Source organism: Lactuca sativa, chromosome 9 (assembly GCF_002870075.4).
Source record: "Lactuca sativa cultivar Salinas chromosome 9, Lsat_Salinas_v11, whole genome shotgun sequence".
NCBI classification, from domain to species: Eukaryota; Viridiplantae; Streptophyta; class Magnoliopsida; order Asterales; family Asteraceae; genus Lactuca; species Lactuca sativa.
The window spans coordinates 50,016,398-50,031,851 of NC_056631.2; positions in this window are offsets into that span (position 1 = coordinate 50,016,398).

Consider the following 15,454-nt stretch of genomic DNA (forward strand, 5'->3'; position numbering starts at 1 on the left):
AATCTAACAAAGACACTACTACATTCTAAAAGAATAATGCTGCTAAGAGACGTCGTTCAAATTTCGTGGTCTGTTCTTCAAGCATCAGCTTCTGTAGAAACAAATCCAATAATAAATTAGTGAGAAAATATTCATATTTCATTCCAATATAATTGGAATTCGTGATTCCATTCTGATAGAATTGGAATTCATTTATCAATAAATATATTAATTCGGGGAATTCTAACAGAATATGTTCATGATTATCATAAAAAAAAACATTCTTTTCTGATAGAATACTATAAACGAAGAAATACCATTCAGTTGAAGCATTTTATCAAGTGCTTGGTGTGCATCAAAACAACTTTCGAGTTCGGATGAGAGGGTGCTACAACCGTCGCAATAAGAACCCTAACCCTAGGAGGGTGCTATAGTCGCCGCTTATACTTCATCCTTCACTCGCCACCTCCTACCCGCCATTGGAGCCAAAAATCGCCGGAGCCACCCCCCTCCTACGTCTGAAAGAGAGCGATCTAGTTGGATGCAAGAAGTCTGGGGTTGTCACGCCACCATCCCTTTCGTGGTGGCTAAGTGTCGTGAATCGCTCAGTCACTGCCATGTTTATATGGCTATTGTGAACTACCGGTGCCCAACCACCGTCGCCGCTTCAACGAGCATCGAAGACGAAGGCCTCCGATTGTAACTGTGGAAATGAGCGATCAAAAGAAAAAAGATATTGGTTGTCGCGTTGTGTTTCACGTGAGTACGAGTGTTTCTTCTTGGGTTTGGATGTGTATTCCAGAATATGTTGTTGTGTGTGTGCTTGGTCAGCCGGAAGTGGAGTGTGTACGAGAGGGGGATGAGAGGGAAAAGGTTGGGGCGACGATGAATAGAAGAGAAGAGGGAAGAGGCGGACGTGAGGATATCTACTAGAAATTGGGTTTTAAAACTGATATTCCTAAATTAAAGAGATATTAATTGATTTATATCTTTACCATAATTAATTAAAATGTATGATTACATATTTACCCTTTTGAAATGATTGGCCTATATTGATTCATACAATAACACAATAATTACTTTAGATATCTGAACCTAGATCTCTCTCTCTCTCTCTCTCTCTCTCTCTCTCTCTCTCTCTATATATATATATATATATATATATATATATATATATATATATATATATATATATATATATATATATAGGGGTGAGATCGGTTGAGAACACATAGCTTTCCGAGAAACCGAGAACTAAAAGTGGAGCGTTGGATCAAAAGTAATTCATTAAGGACATGATCGTCATCTTACCAATCTAACACTTTTTAGCAGTGACAAGAATTTGGAATTCTTACACTTGCAATAAGGATTTGAAATTTTGAAATGAGCATCATTGAAATGTTTTTCAATTGATCTATTTCACAAATTAAGGACCATAGACAAACATAGTGTGCATGCTTAGTGCATGGCATAACTATCGTTTAGACAAACATAGTATGCATGCTTGGAGCATGGCATAACTATTGTTTTAATTCAAGTATTAAGTTGATTATTCGAAACATTATACAATGAATGATGAGTAATCAATATGGATCAAAAGTTTTGGGGCCATATAGGATTAGTATTATTATTGTGTTTCACTTTGCATGTTTTGACTTCCTGAATAACTAGGTTATTCAAATCATCCACCGTCGATCATACTTTGGAAGTATCTGAATCACTTCATGGATTTTATTACTTGTGAGACGATAATATCTTATATTCCTGAAACGGAGACATGTGAGTTGTAGTTGCAAGTCAGTTGCATATTGACATATGTAAACGCACCAGTAACTTGGATGTTATAAAACATATCATTGTGTATAATTTGATGAGTAACTAAAAGCAAACATTTGGGTCGAAGTTTATCCGTTCCTTTTACCCAGTGTTTTGAAAACCGGACCGGACCGGCCGGTTCAACCGGTTTAACCGAGAACCGACAAGGCTACCGGTTTTCTAACACCCAAAAACCGCTTATATGCCAAACCGGTAAAAACCGCCGGTTTTATTATAAACCGTAAAAAACCGGTCTGGTTCAACCGCAATTAAACCAGTTTATGGAACCAGCTTGACTTACTCACTTCAAGCTCAAAGGAGCAAGCCGGCTCAAAGGAGCCAGCCTATTGAACGAGTCTTTGATTTGGTCTTCTAAGCTGTGGGGATACTCCATTTTATAAAGTGACTTTGCCCTGTACTTCTCTTCACCCATCGATGTGGGATTACTTCCATGTTCCTTTGTTGTTTATACTTTACAAGTAAATTTGCATGCATATTAAATATATTTGCATCGTCTCTTTTTTACGCAACTCACAAACATATTATATGTATTTACTTATTTAGACTATTTATTTGTTTACGTACCTACGTATTTAATATATGCACTTCATATTTGTAATATACATATATAAAAACACAACTCACAAACATATTATATATATTTACTTACTTATTTAGTTTTTTACACACACCACACGTTTGATATATATATATATATATATATATATATATATATATATATATATATATATATATATATATATATATATATATATATATATATATCCGGTTTTTCCGGTTTTTTGGACCGGTCCAACCGGTTGGACCAATTGAACCACCGAACCGGTAAGACAACCGGTTCGATGTCCGGTCCGGTTTTCAAAACATTGCTTTTACCCCATGTGGATAAAAGCGATATATGTGGGCTCCTCTATGATTTAGTAATGACATCAAGCCTGTACTGATTTGATTTGTTCAATTAGTCGGTCGTCATAAATCGGAAATCGGGAAACAACAGATGGATAGAGAGAATGATTATAATCCATGTCTCAGTCCATATGATATCTAGAATGGAGGAATATATGATCCCTTATCTGATGGACACGTCATTGACTAGGTCAGAGTTCGACATCGGCTTTTAAGAGGTACGATTGCTAGTCGGGTTGGAGTCATGCTTGCAATAATAGTTATTAGACTTATCCAAGTGGGAGACTGTTGGATTAGTGTCTAAGTCCATAACTATAATTGGTATGTACTTGACCCGAGAGTAGCATGGTACATTTGGGTTGCATATCATCAGGACAATTTGATAGGATGGGCTTTTGAGAAGAAGTTATTTATGGTTTATTAATATATTATAAGCTCTAATATATTAATATGAAATCATATTGTTTAATTAGTATTGATCAATAATTAATTTGGAATTAATTATGTGATCAAAAAGTGATTAATTAAATATAAGTGGTTGATTTGGTAAATCGTTCATTCATAAAGTGGACTTATGATCCATACTTCTTCATGTTGGGCTAAACCCATATGGTAACCCATGGATACTCCATGGAGGTTTTAACCCATGGAGCATGAGGGATATGGAAAGTCATTAGCGTTTACATGGTGTAACCTTAGTTTGCCACACTATATAGAACCCCTCTAGCTCATGAAATCGACACTAAAAGTGGAATACTATAGGGATAGCCAATTTGTGTGTGCAAGGAATCTCTTCTCAAGTTATCATTTGTTCTAGGTGTGTTGTGATTCCATTTGAGGCATTCATATTATTGGTGCTAAGTTCTTAAAGCTCCAAAGTTCCAAGCTACAAGAAAAGGTATGTTATCTAACTTGTTTTATTGCCCAGGGAATCAAAGTTTTGTATGCTAGTTAGGGTAATACCTTGGAAAGTTCAAGTTTGCATGTATAATAGAGAAAACATAGATCCAAGCTATTTCGGGTTGCATGTACACCTTAGGAGTGTTAGAATGCTCAAAACCCATCAAAACATTCATCACACCCGATCCCCCCCCCCCCCCCCTCGTTCCCCGTTTTATAGGCTTAAAATTGACTTTTTTTGCGAAAAAAGTTGTTATATTTTAGGCTAAAAACTATTTTACATAAGTTTAAAAGCTTAAAGTTTTTTTTAGCAAATAAAAAAAAATTAAAAATCCAACATTACAAACCGAATATATATATATATATATATATAATATATATATATATATATATATATATATATATATATATATATATATAATATATATATATATATATATATATATATATATATATATATAATATATATATATATATAATATTTTTATATAAAGATACAACCCCCCTCCCCCCGGGAGTATGAGACAGAAATAACCATTGTTGACCCTGATCCCGAAATTAAAATGGGGTTTAATCCCGCCCCGCCACCGAATTTTTTAAAAACTTAATCACGTACAGTATCGGGTTCCCACAGAAGTTTTTAACATCCCTAGCCACCATGCCATGGCCAAATTTCTGCCACATCATGCTGAGATCAGGACACAATAGTCATGGTGAGTGTATGTCGTCACATCACGGAGATCAGGACAAAATAGTCATGGTGACACTCGGGTCTTTTAGATTCAATTTCCAGAATGGAATATACCTTCCTTCATATTCTAATGTGATATAATCACATTCTAGCATGTAGCACTTCTAGCTACAAGCTTCTTACCTTAACAACGGTTGATGCTTCTATTGATCGCTTCGATTATCTTTTACTTCAATCTTTTGGCTTAAGTCAGATGCTACATTGATCTTGGTTCTCTGAACCACATAATATACTCATCTTAGTCAGACTCGATTTGATATGACCATTAGGGTCGGTGTAACATCCCGAAATTAGGTACATCTATTTTACCCTTCTTCTTTACCAAATTGTCAAGTTTAGCCCCTAAGTGAAAAATGTTGCGAAGGAGTACGCTGCGCGTACTCATGCGCTTATTATGGACGCGGACTCAATTAGGTACGTTAGGCGTAACTGGCTCAGATGCAAAACCTTAAATGAGACTTGAGGACTATAAAAGGAATGATATGGTCCTTACCCCAGCCACCATATTACAGAGAGTGAAACCCTAAGAGAGCAAAACCCCGTTATAAGCTTGTGTGTGTGCTCTTAAGCTTGAAAGTGCCATTTTGTGGTGGTGAAGAAGAAGAGGAGGCCATTGTGGAAGCTATAAGTTGGATGACAAGCTTAGATCCGAGTTCTACAGAGGTTGGAGCTTCACTTGGAGGTAAAAACCTCAAAGCTTTCCTTGTCATCTTTGATTTGGGCTTTATGGACCCATTTTTAGGGTTTTTGGTTCCAAGGTGGAGACTTTATGAGCAAAGGGTCTCCATAAGCTTAGATCTGCCCTATTCCAGCGTAATAGGTGTTGTAGGTTCATAAAAATCCAATCTTGGACGTGAATATTAAGTCATGCATGAGATGAGGGTTTAATGAGGAAAGAGGAAAGGTGTATGGAGTGGTTGGTGACCTTTACAACCATGCAAATGCTTAAAGGTTTCGAATTTATGGATTAAGTGGCCTTAGAATAGTCAGATCTGGAATTTGAGCTTATGTCTTAACCGTTTACGACCAAAAATTAAAAAGAGTATAAGACTGGGACTGATGCTGGGCGTAATCCCAGTATGCGCATCATAGGGGGTTGAGCTCCCCGATTCTGTGAAGTATCAGAGTACACCCAGCGTACAGGGTTGTTACGCGCCGCGTACTCCGGAGGGTTGAATTTCGTTGACTTTTAGGATTTTGTCAATAGTTGGACTGTTGAACCATTAGAGGGGTAAAATGGTCTTTTACTCTTCTGAGAGAATTTAGAAACGGGTTAGTCTAGCCTTTGAGAGCCGTATTGATTATGAGTATTTATTTTAGGTGATTAGGTGGAGGCTAGATCTGTATACCAAGTTCGAGATTTATCCGAGTTACCCGAGGTGAGTCTTCTCACTATACTGTACTAAGAGTGGTAATTAGAGTTATGTGACAGAATATCTTGTATGTTATTTATATGATGTGATACACTACATTATTTCTATGTGATTTGTGCTATGTATGATTCAGATTTTACAGAGTTAGGACCGGAAGGTCCATAGAGTTAGGACCAAAGGGTCCACAAAGTTATGGGACTGGAGGGTCCCACTGAGACACACTGACCAGAGGGTCATATAGAGTTATAGCCTCGAGTGGCTAATATATGTTGTATGTGGTATTTTGGGGAACTCACTAAGCGTTTATGCTTACAGTGTTATGTGTTATGTGTTTCAGGTACTAGCGAGGATCGCAGGAAGGTGCCGACATGATATGTACACACTAACAGAGGATTGTATTTTGTGATATTGGGATATGTTTTATTATAATGACATTTGATGAACATAATATTTGAGAATATTATATGAGTTTTATGTTGTTTGAAAAATGAAAAATTGTTTTAGATTTTCACGGCGTTACAGTTGGAATAATAATCATCTTCTTAGTCATTACCGAAACAATGGTAACGACAGACATGAACAGAACGAAATCAATTACTAGCGCCTTGGTATCCTTGTGACTTTCCCTAATCCAAGTGTGAGTCATGTGCTTCTGGTAGTATAGGCCTATACTACCTTTCACACCTACTTATACTCATCCCAAGTATTGTCTCGCGGTTCTCCAAGTCACCATACAAGAATTTCACATAGTCATTTAACACATCGGATAACATAACTAAGGTGTATATTACTTCTTGAAACGATTACATAGATGTTCAAGTTCACCTTATACTATGTCTCTTATATTAGGCTACACCACATGATACTATTTATATGGATACTTTATAGATCCTTACTCCTAATCCCTTGCATTGTCACCTGCTTCATCAAGGATCATCTGGAATGCTCTTGCCTTTGGCTTTGGCGCTGCATTTGGCCTTAATGCTTCATTTTTCTTTAGGAAATCTTTTGATATTTCCCCCTTGTCTCCACATCTGTATCATACCTTATCATTAAGCATACAATCTCTAGAATAGTGACCAATCCTCCCACACTTATAACAAGTCACTTCTCCGTAGCATCTCCCATAATGCTTCTTTTTGCACCTCTCACACCACTTTTCTTCATTGCTATCCTAATGCCTCTTGTTGTTGGGGCCATACTTCGGGAACCTATTTTTCTTGTCAAATCTTGAAGACTCCTCAAATTTCCTCTTCTCGCCAACTTCAACCTTTTTGGCGGTTTTGCCTTTGATCATCTCTTCGACAAACTTAGAACCACAGATGGCTGCCTTAAGAGTTGGTTCCTGGCGTATTGGCACAGTGTACTCCCATGGTAGTCCCTTTATATACTTACTGATTTTTTTGCTCATCAGGGACGATGCGCAAAGCAAACTCCATCATGTCTATGAAGGCATTTGTATACTCATCAATTGACATGTTTCCCCTTCTCAATGTCCGAAACTGATTCTCCAGCTCTATCATGTTTTGGGCTTATCAGAACTTGCGTTTAAAGTGTACCAAGAATTTTGCCTATGTCAGTTATAGCGGCTCATTGGGGCTTATGATCTTTCCCAAAGTGTTCCACCAAAGAACAGCCTACCCCTAAACTGATGCACATCATATATGGTTTGTAGCTTGCCCTTACAAGCACATGTTATGAAAGCTAGCTCCATCTCCGAGATCCAGTCCATAACTCCGATTGTATCTTTTTTCACAGTGAATGTTGATGGTTTTCAAGTCGTGAAGTATTTATACTTGCATCCATTTCTTTCAATTCCTTCATCTTGGTTATTTCTTCTAACCACTGGCGGTTTAGCTTGGCTAACGGTTCTACTATAGTTTCCTTCTTCTGATTGTCCCTTATTCAGTTCAGGTTGCACCATTGGCACAGTAGGTTCATCCCTATTAAGCAAAATTTTCCTCATCTCCTCCCTTTGTTTGGCCATCATAGCCCGAATCATTGTTTGTACTCCTACCATCGTGATGGGCTTGAGTGCAACTGATACCTCTGGTGCACGCTCAATCACAGACCACGGATTAACATTAGCATTTTTGAATCCACTTCGAGTTCTCACCATGTCAATATATACACCAAATCAGACGCTTGGTGTGTAACAACCCGTTATTTCCAGGCATTATAAACCGAGTCTTGTAACCCCTTTTGAATGTAATGGGAATATCATCGATAAATGAATTATTCAAAAGCTCTGATTTGGAATACGCTATGTGGTAGATATCATCTTAAAGGTTCCAAATATATAAAGAACGTCCAAATCTGACTTCGCATGAGGAAGTTATGATTTTTCAAAGAAATTCCTTAAAAACGATTAGTTATAAAATAAATAAAAAAAAAAATAATTTTGGAATTTGCCAACGGAGTCTAAACGAAAGTTGTAGATCGTAGTCTCACCTACGCGTGGATATAAAGACCATCGAAAACGGAGTTCGTATGAAGAAGATATGGATTTTTGAAGTTTATTAAATAAATTAATTATTTATTTAAATCAAAATTCGGATATTATCCGAAGAGGAGTCAGCGTCCTTCTCCGAAGTACGCGCTGCGTACTCCTGTACGCCCCGCGTAACCGAGAGGATTGGCCTCGGATCGTCCACGTCGCCTTATCCGAGGAAGCCGACCCGTCCGACCCGTCCGACCCGACGTCCCATCCGACCCGGCGTCCCATCCGACCCACCTGCCCAGCAACCCGTCCCATCCGACCCGAGAACCCAAGAACCCGTCCCATCCGAACCGAGGCAGTCGAGGCTTCGGTCATGCATGACGTACGCGTACGCAGCGCGTACGAGCGTACGCCCCGCGTACCGAGGCAGACCAGCCTTCCTATAAATAGAATGCGAGGGTTTCCAAAGAAAGGGTTCATTTCTCTTCTCTCTCTCTCAGCATTTCCTCGTTTTCCGTGTCCGTTCAAACCCGAAGCCCTGGTCTTTTTGGCTCAAGTCCCGAAGGCCGATTCTACTCCCGAGATTCCCGAGAATCCCAAGAAAAATCAGTTTCCCGAGACGAAACTCTGCCCGGTTTTCCACCTCACAATCTTCAAACTATCAAGTGAGTTCATATCCCCTTCGAACACTCTTTAAATACATTTTAAATGTTTTATACTCTTTTTGGGGAGGAATACAAGTAAACACATGGCTAAAATCGTGTGAAACATTAACCTTTTGATATACTTTTCATACTGTTGTTTTAACTATCTTGTGAAGTTATTATGATACAAAACCCCTCACAACACAGCTTTACCCTCTTGGGATATAATATGTTTATAAATAGAAATATGTTTTATTTATACGTTTACATACAAAAACATCATATCAAGGGTAACATTCTTTACTAAGTCATTTTATGCATTTAAAAGAACTTATGATTTATGCTTTGTCAAACATTGTGAAAGAGGTTAAATTTTGCATACAAACTACTACCTTATTACGGACTTAGTTGAGAATCCATGAGTCGTGTATATCTTCAAACGTTACTTTCTTTATTAGAAAATAATGCTACAAGTCCTGTCTATAACCAGAGTCTCCCGTTCGGAGAACGTGTCAAATGTGTATAGATCTATACGGGAAGTCATGATCCCGCGCCCTGACTGTTAGCTACAGTCCGTCTTTTGGGGTGACAGTTGTCATAACGCTACGACGCCTGAAGAACGTCGCTACAGGAATATTATGTTTAGTATGGTTATAAAACTCATCGGATATACAATTATTATGGTATTATGCTTTTATGAACAAGTAGTCATTAAAACTATTCTTCATTTAATAAGGGCGATTTTCGTATAGCTTTACTATGTAAAACTATGACACGACTTACAAGCACGTCGCTTGCTTGCGATTTTCGGTCTTAAAGACTGCCAGTTACGTCAGGAAAATAAGGGTTTTTCCTGTATACAAACCAAACAACTAATAGGAAAATAAGGGATTTTCTCGGTACAATTAGTTGTAATTCACATCACAAGCATTCATATGCATTTCATACTTTTATAGGAAAATAAGGGTTTTTCTGGAAAACATGCAAACACTTTCGAATGGCATACATCTTCTCAAAACACTACTTATGAACTCACCAACTTAAATGTTGACACTTTTTCTTTGAAATAACTTATATTCACAGGAAACCGCTAGCCAGGTAGCAACTACTTCTGAAGACTAACGCACTGGCGTTAGTAACATATTTTGGATCACCATTTTATATTTGATTTCTTTTGCAAACATGTAACACCTACAATCATGTAAACTTTTCAAACATATTTATATTATGGTGGTGTGTACTTTCCTTTCTATGAACTGTTATGATACTGAATATGATGTCCTCCGCCCCCGAACGATTCCGCCGTTCTGGTTTGGGGGTGTGACAGATTGGTATCAGAGCCAGGTTTATAGTGAATTAAGTATATCAAAACCATTTTTTTTATACAACTATAAACTCAACTGGGCAAAAACACTCTGAGAAGAGTCATACTTTTGAAATTAAATCTATTTAGTTTTTGTAAGTAAGCATGCATTCATTTAGTAATAAATAACAGTTCCACATCGTACCATATTAGAAGTATTATTAATGAGTTGTACAGTACAGGTACGCCTTGGGACACGTAATCGGAACTGGGAAGGATATAGCCTGATCAACTATATTTGTCCGAGAGCCGACTAACGTGTGCCGAGGGGTGTCTGCAGTGGACAACAAATTTTAAAAACTTACCAAACCGTTATTAGAATCAAACACAATAATTTAAATGCTATAGGAGTAATTGCTATTTAAACTAACTTACATGTTTTGCATGTTCCGACTTTATTCAATTCTTATGACCCTATTTCTCGTACAGTCAAATGGCTGGATTTCACCACCCCAATGACCCCTACTTTCCCAACCAAGGCAACGGAGGATGGATCGAAGATGATCCAGAAGAGGATGAGGAACCCATAGAATTGGGTGATGACTCCGGTACTGATTCAGAACCTGAAGTGATCGATCCACCACCCATTCAACCTCCTGTCCATGTGAGGAACTTCCAAGGACCCACTCCCGTCTGGGGAAGTCACCTACATCATTGGAGCCAACAACAAGGCATACGCCCTCCCTACGGCATGTGTCGGGACTTCTACGATGTCCGCGGTGGCAGTTCGGCTGATCGAGCACTCCCGGTAATGGTGGGTAAGTTAGCCAATCAGTCCTATCAGTCCGGAGTACAAGCAAGCCGACTCCGGGATATCAACGTGGAAGTGCAGGTTCACACTTCCGATATCCGTAGGCTGGACAAGATACAAGATAATGTCCAACTCCAGTCTGAGGCATTTCAGGCACAGATAATTGCAGCCCTAGCCGAGTTAAGGGAGCAACAAGCCGCTTTTGATCGACGCCTAATGGAATCGAAGCAATCAGATGCGGAGTCAAGCTCCAAGCGCAACCTACGTCGCAAGTAGTGCCTGCCAGGATTTCAAATTTTGTTATAAATTAGGACTTCGGATAAGAATTTTCTTTTCGTTAAAACTTTCTGTAATCGGAGACCTTTAGAAAGGTCAAAAAGTTTTGTCTAAACTCGGATGTAACACAACTATATGTTTTATATATATAGGGCATACCCCCCCCTTTTCTGGTTTTAAATATGTGTATTCCGTTCAACTCATAAGTGCATCCATTCAAACGTTATTAATAAATCAAGCTCAAAACCCATTGTTGATCAAACCAAATTCTAAATCTATTTAAGGCAGTTGACTCAATATCATTCAACTCACAACCACCAAAACTCATAATATCTCATTTTTCCTTTTGACAGAGCGATGCCTCCTCGTAGATCAGCACGTACCAACGCAACCCCACCACCACCTCCACCACTAACTTATGATCCGGCAATGGTCCAGGCTGCTATCACAGCAGCAGTAGCAGCAGCCCTCTCTCAAATAAACTCCAATGCCAATGGAGGTACAGGAAGCAGCACGAATCATCCCAATAGTGGCACCGGCCAGGGCCATGTTAGAGAGTGTACCTACAAGGAGTTCTCCAACTCGAAGCCAAAGACTTTTAATGGCAGTGGCGGAGTCATTGCACTAATGCAATGGTTCGAAAAGACCGAAACTGTCTTCGAGATCTGCTCGTGCCAAGAAGCAAGCAAGGTTAAGTTCGCTGCTTGCACCTTCATAGATCGAGCCCTCACTTGGTGGAAAAGCCATGTGAACTCAGTGACGCTCACTGTCGCTAACGCCATGAGTTGGGAAGAACTGAAGGTACTACTACTGGAAGAATACTGCCCAAGGGGTGAAGTGCAAAAGCTTGAGCAGGAACTCTGGAATTTGAAAATGGTCGGGCCTGACCTAGTCGCTTACACAGCTAGGTTCAACGATCTCGCTGCTTTGTGCCCTACCATGGTCAACCCAGAATCAAAGAAGGTCGAAAGGTACATTTGGGGGTTGTCACCCCAGATTCAAGGGCATGTCCTAGCCTCCAACCCTATCACCTACAACAGCGCTAAACGCCTGGCGCAACGACTCATCGATCACGGAGCGAAACAGAGTACCATCACAACAGCCGCAAATCCACCTAGGGAGGCTCAGGGACAGATTAGGCCTTGGAACAAGAGGAGGGGACAAATCCTCCAGGAGAACCCCAAGAAACAACAAGTGATAGCAACCCACGCTATTACTGTACCTACCAACTCTGCCCCCACAAGTTCATACAATGGAAAGCTACCGAAATGTAACCAGTGCAACTTCCACCATCACGGTCTCTGTCATGGCCTTCAATGCACCAGGTGCAATAAGAAGGGTCATACAGCCCGCTATTGCAAGGAGCCAACCCAACAATCCGCCCCCACTGCTAATACCGGAGTAAGCCGCGCTTGCTTTGAGTGCGGGAGCACAGGGCACTACCGCAAGGACTGCCCGAAGGCAAACAACAGGAATACCGGCGGAAGAGGCCGAGTTTTCGCAATGGGACAAGATGAAGCCATTGCGGACCCTACTGTTGTTACGGGTACGTTTCTTCTCGATAACTCGTATGCATGCATTTTGTTTGATAGTGGAGCGGAAAGGAGTTTTGTGAGTCACGACTTTAAAAGCATGCTAAAACCAATACCACAATCATTAAGTGAACCGTTCATAGTAGAAATGGCCAACGGGAAAACCGAAGGCACTAAAGAGATATACTTAAACTGCACCCTAACTCTGAACGATAATCCCTTTCAAATCAACCTCATGCCAGTCTCGATTAAGAGTTTCGATGTCATCATTGGCATGGATTGGCTGAGTTCACATCGTGCGGACATTCTATGTTACGATAAGGCCGTTCGCCTTAATCTGCCAACCGGCGAAACCTTCCTTGTCTTGGGCGACAAACCTAGTACCACTCTTAGAATCATCTCAAGTATCCAAGCTCAGAAGCACTTACGAAAGGAGTGTCACGCATTTCTTGCACATGTTGTAGACGTGAAACGCGAAGTCCGGGACATCAAGGATGTGCCCGACGTATGCGATTTTCCCGATGTATTTCCCGAGGACCTTCCAGGGATACCACCCGTAAGACAAGTCGAATTCAGAATCGACCTGATTCCCGGAGCTACCCCAGTAGCCAAAGCACCCTATCGATTAGCCCCGGCAGAGATGCAGGAGCTATCCAGTCAACTGAATGAACTACTGGAAAAAGGATTCATCAGACCGAGCTTCTCACCATGGGGAGCACCCGTGTTGTTTGTGAAAAAGAAGGATGGATCGTTCAGAATGTGCATCGACTACAGAGAACTCAACAAACTGACGGTAAAGAATCGTTATCCTCTACCGCGCATAGATGATCTATTCGACCAACTGCAAGGGGCGAACTATTTTTCTAAGATTGATCTGAGATCCGGGTATCACCAGTTACGAGTGCTAGAGGAGGATGTGCCGAAGACCGCCTTCCGAACTCGTTACGGACATTACGAGTTCGTGGTGATGCCATTCGGATTGACCAATGCGCCCGCAGTCTTCATGGATCTGATGAATAGAGTATGCCGACCTTACTTGGATCAGTTCGTCATCGTTTTCATTGACGACATCCTGATCTACTCCCGAAGTAAGAAAGAGCATGGCGATCATCTGCGACAAGTTCTAGGGATATTACGAAAAGAGAAACTTTATGCGAAGTTCTCGAAATGTGAATTTTGGATCCGAAGAGTCGAATTCTTAGGACACGTGGTAAGCGAAGAGGGAATCCACGTGGACCCAGCCAAAATTAAGGCCATTGAGAACTGGTCAGCACCGAAGACTCCTACAGAAATTCGCCAATTTCTAGGTCTCGCTGGCTACTACCGCAGGTTCATTCAGAACTTCTCACGAATAGCAAAGCCTCTTACAACCCTAACCCAGAAAGGTGTAGCCTTTGACTGGGAAGAGAAACAAGAAAGAGCGTTCCAAACGCTCAAACGAGCCTTGTGCACCGCACCAATACTATCCCTTCCCGAAGGAATAGAAGACTTCGTAGTTTATTGCGATGCATCAAACCAAGGACTCGGATGTGTTCTGATGCAGCGAGGTAAGGTCATCGCCTACGCCTCGAGACAGTTGAAAACACATGAGGTTAACTACACGACCCACGATCTTGAACTAGGAGCAGTAGTGTTTGCTCTGAAGATCTGGAGACATTACTTGTATGGAACGAAGAGCACTATCTTTACCGACCACAAGAGCTTACAACACATTTTCGATCAGAAGGAGCTCAACATGAGACAACGACGATGGGTCGAGCTACTCAGTGATTACGAATGCGATATTCGCTATCATCCGGGAAAGGCAAACGTCGTAGCCGATGCCCTTAGTCGAAAGGAGTACTCAGGCCGGAGAGTGAAGTCATTAGCTATGTCGATCCATTCGCACCTATCAACGCAAATCAAGGAAGCTCAATTAGAGGCCTTGAAACCCGAAAACGTGGCAGGTGAGGCCCTTAGGGGAATGGACAAGAACTTAGAAATCAAGAGTGACGGAGCACGCTACCTCATGAACCGGATCTGGACACCAAAGTTTGGGGGATTCAGAGAGGTAGTTATGAGCGAGGCACACAGGACCCCATACTCCGTACACCCAGGGTCAGACAAGATGTATCTAGATCTCAAGCAACTCTACTGGTGGCCAAACATGAAAGCGGAGATCGCTACGTACGTGGGCAAGTGTTTAACTTGCGCCAAAATAAAAATAGAACACCAAAAACCCTCAGGCCTACTCCAACAACCTGAAATACCTGAGTGGAAATGGGAGCAGATTTCCATGGACTTCATAACCAAACTGCCCAAAACTCAGAGTGGCCAAGATACTATTTGGGTAATCGTCGACATATTAACCAAGTCAGCCCATTTCTTACCTATCAAGGAAACCGATAGGATGGAAAAACTATCAAGAACCTACATCCGGGAGATCGTACGACTTCATGGAGTACCAATGTCCATCATCTCAGATAGAGACAGCAGGTTCACTTCCAGATTTTGGCAATCACTGCAAAAATCCATGGGAACAAGGTTGGACATGAGTACAGCATACCACCCTCAGACTGACGGACAGAGTGAGAGGACGATCCAAACCTTGGAAGACATGTTGCGAGCATGTGTAATCGACTTTGGCAAGGCATGGGATATTCACTTGCCTTTGGTCGAGTTCTCTTATAACAATAGTTATCATACTAGTATCAAGACCGCTCC